The sequence below is a fragment of the Cyphomyrmex costatus genome, unplaced genomic scaffold (genome assembly GCF_001594065.2).
Source record: "Cyphomyrmex costatus isolate MS0001 unplaced genomic scaffold, Ccosl1.0 scaffold171, whole genome shotgun sequence".
NCBI lineage: Eukaryota > Metazoa > Arthropoda > Insecta > Hymenoptera > Formicidae > Cyphomyrmex > Cyphomyrmex costatus.
The window spans coordinates 48602-52776 of NW_017275727.1; the positions used below are offsets into that span (position 1 = coordinate 48602).

Sequence of the window (4175 nt, forward strand, 5' to 3'; positions counted from 1 at the left end):
ATATATATATAATATATATAATATATATACACAGTACACACACAAAAACATTGAAAATAATCGAAAATTAATTCTTTTGGATCAACTTTATGCTATCTACAGTCTACACATATATACGCACGCACGCACGCACACATACACACACACACGCAATATGGCATGTTTGGATTTATTGTGATTTCACAACAAGAGTGTTGTAGAATCACAATAAAAACATTTTAATGTTATATCAAACATTTAGTTTGTGTTTTTACAACAAATTTGTGTTGGATAAAAACTTCCAACATTTTTGTTGTGATTTTACAACAGATATTTCTAACAGTGTAGAGACGTATTTATGGCTTTCACTTGTACTTCTCTCATTTCTTTGTTTAGTAGAATGTGAAGTTGCCGAACGTTTTAGAAATAAACTGTATAAAAAAAATATACACAGCATTTCGAGGTTATTGCACTTTCTCTTCATCATATTAGAATATTGTATATTGTAAAATGAAACTTATAATTTTTAAAAATTCTCGAAAAAATTTTAGTTTAAATACAATTAAAACTAAAATTGAAATGCGCAAATAAATGATGAAGTCCTGTTACCAGATATGTAAATATGAAACCGGAATTTACCAATAGATGGCCATAGCTGTCAATGTAGTTGCCGTCAGACCGCGTCATTGACGCAATTTCTTTGTTCTGACATCTGACAAAGATTTTCAATACACAACAATACAAGTTTCATACAACAGTATAGTTTGTAATAGCGTTGAACATGTCGAATTTTGTGCCTGGAAACTACGATTTGCGAATAGCATTGATTTTCTGTCTCCATTTGAAGAAAACTGCTGCAGAATTGCATCGAATGCTTGTCGAAATTTATGGTGAGCATGCTCTTGGTAAATTACAGTGCTTTGAGTGGTTTAAAAAATTCAAAAGTGGCGATTTTGACGTGAGAAACGAAGAATGTGGAAAACCACCGAAAAAGTTTGAAGACAGCGAATTGCAAGCATTGTTGGATGAGGATGACGCTCAAATTCAACAACTCGCGGATCAATTGAATGTGACACGAGAAGCCGTCTCCATACGTTTGAAATCCATGGAAAAGATCCAGAAGATTGGTTTCACATGAACTGAATGAAATACAGCAGGAAAATGGAAAACCACTTGCAAAATGCTGCTCGCCAGGTACAAAAGGAAATCATTTTTTCATCGAATTGTGACTGGCGATGAAAAGTGGATATATTTTGAGAATCCTAAGCGTAAAAGATCATGGGTAACTCCAGGCAAACCATCGACATCAACTGCAAAGCCAAATCGCTATGGACGGAAGACAATGCTCTGTGTTTGGTGGGATTAGAAAGGTGTGATCTATTATGAGCTGCTAAAACCTGACGAAACCGTTAATACTGGACGCTACCGACAACAAATGATCAATTTGAATCAAGCTTTGCGTGAAAAACGACCGGAATATTAAAAAAGGCAACACAAAGTGATTTTGCTTCATGATAATGCACCATCACACACAGCAAAACTGGTCGAGGAAACGATTGAGGCGTTTGGTTGGGAAATACTTTCGCATGCGGCTTACTCACCAGACTTGGCTCCGTCTGATTACTACTTATTTGCAATGGGACCGCACTTGCTCAGCAGCGCTTCACTTCTTACAAAGATGTACGAAAATGGCTAGAGATGACTGGTTTGGCTCAAAAGAGCAACAATTTTTTTGGCGTGGCATCCACAATTGTCAGACAAGTGGGAAAAAATGTATAGTTAGCGATGGGCAATACTTCGAATAAAATATTTTTTATCATTTTTATGCAATAAACGTATTTTCTATACAAAAATTCCGGTTTTATGTTTACATACCTGGTAAATAATAGTTTTCAATCAAATTTAAGTAGGAAAACATAACATATTTTGTATTTCATCAAATTGACATAACTGCTGGTAGAAAGTATAATAGTTCCTAATAAGGAATCATATGTATATTTTAATATTGTATTTACATCTTTTGGATCAAAAGAGCTATATTTTCATACATAATTATTATATTATTAAAAATTTGCATAAAAATTATATATAATGTATTATATTGTGATACTAAAATCACTTATCTCAAAATTTTACGATTGAATTGATAGGGTTCTCGTCGATCTAATATTATTCACTTTCCTGCAACGAATATATTATTATATATACTTACGCAATTTTTTCCAGAATATAAATGTATGTATACAGGAACCTGGGGCATAATGAAATCACAGAATATAACTCGATATACTCGATATACTGGGATATACTCGATAAACTACCGAGGCCTTAGTAATATAATTCTGTTTTTTTTCTTATTACCACACAGGTATATTATCTTATTAAACGATCTTTTATCACTTTAGTAAAATCTATATAATTATATTGATTATCTATGATACTTTTCATATTTTCTAAATTAAATTTATGGACTACAAGGCATAATGGTGCACTCGTAGTACATAGGGTACACGGCTGCGCCGTGCACTGATACTTACAATATACAAGTTTTTGCAAATTTTACGCTTATAAATGCAAATATTGCAATCATACACAAAATTTTAATTTTTATTCATGTTTAGTAATAGCAATATACCTATATAATGTATCAAATACAGGAATTATTAATAAAAAATTAACAATTAAAAGTGCAATTATGTATTTCTATTTCTATTATGTGTTCTAAGACATTTTTAAGCAATGTTTAATATTGATTTTTGGAAAATAAACAAGTTTTATATGGTATCCCATTATATCCCGCATAAATGGTACAGTGAGGTTAATACACACTTTCGCTAAAACATAATTTCGTCCTGTTAACCTATTCTTTTGCAATAAAACTTAGGTTTTTCTTATAGTAAATACTCCAAAGAATATTTTAGTATATAACAAAGTTGATTTATTTATTTTAAAATGGTTAAAACTTGATCAAACCTTACTATAACGTACTATGCTATAACATTATGCCCTTGGTTCTTCTATTAGGTGTACAAAAAAGTTCTGAGCTTTTTTTTTTTGTAAAATCTATGTAATAATCGTATGTAATCGTATGGAAATGGTTTGCTGCGTAACCTGTTCTGCAAGCTCCTTTTCAGTTTGCGCAGAGTTTATATCCAGCAGTGCTTGCAATTCGTCCGTTTCAATCTTTTCAGGGCGTCCAGCACGCGATTCATCCTTAAGGCTGAAATCTCTTTGGCGAAACTTTTGATACCATCTTTTATATGTAGCATGACTTACAGCGTTCTCTCCATATGCAGCACAAATAATTGCAGTGGCTTCAGCAGCATTTTTCTTGAGATGAAACGCGAAGTGGATGGAAAATCGAATACGCTCTTGTATAATAATTAGTCAAACTTTCATTGTTTTATATTACGTTTTCATAGTTTAGGGCATAAGCTATGTATTATCTACCGTCCGCGCAGAATTCGCCCTGGTAAGTATGCGGCAGCGCCAACTACTGAGGAAATGCAAAACTACTGAGATGGGTTAGATTCAAAACTAGTACCATGGAGAGAATGGAAGAAAATAAGTTTTTAATTAGTTTGTTTGATATTGTTAATTACGTAGGAGCAGGTCAGCGATGCTATGTAGAAGGCGAACAAGTCCTGAATGCAAAACATATAATGTTTTGTGGAATTACCCACGAGTCAATGACTAAAACTGAAATTTTAGGATTGTGTTTGCAATCATTGTCTTTCGGGATCTCCTCATGAGGTAGTAATCAAGATAAATAAAAGTGATGATGCTGCAAAAAATGAAGTCACCATTAACTGCATTTGTTCATGCAAAGCAGGAAATGGTGGAAAATGCAAGCATTGTGAGTCATTACTCATGCATTTGAATCGGTATGACTACACATATACGTTAAAATTTGACAGGTTTTTTAGTATGTAAATGTTTATGTATTAGATACCTAAACGTGTTTTTTAAAGTTTTTATTAGTAATTCCTATAGCAAAAATAGAAAAAGCTAGCTGCACTAATGTCCGTCAAAAATGGGACAAGTTGAAAAAAGATGCGAAGGATATGTATAGCGTTGTACCCATTAAAAACTTTTGCCATGTTCCTAAGCTAAAAAGTCAAGAATTTAAGTATTTACAGGAGACAGCAGATGATTCGTGTTATTTACAGCTATTATTGAAATGTATTGTTTATTAA

General features: G+C 32.7%; 1 protein-coding gene across 1 annotated transcript in view; it reads right to left on the bottom strand.

Annotated features, from left to right (window-relative positions):
• Nucleotides 1–4175, bottom strand: part of LOC108771981 (dystrobrevin beta) — a gene marked incomplete at its 5' end in the record, with an annotated part of 129826 nt that overhangs the window by 14773 nt on the left and 110878 nt on the right. The window lies entirely within an intron of this gene.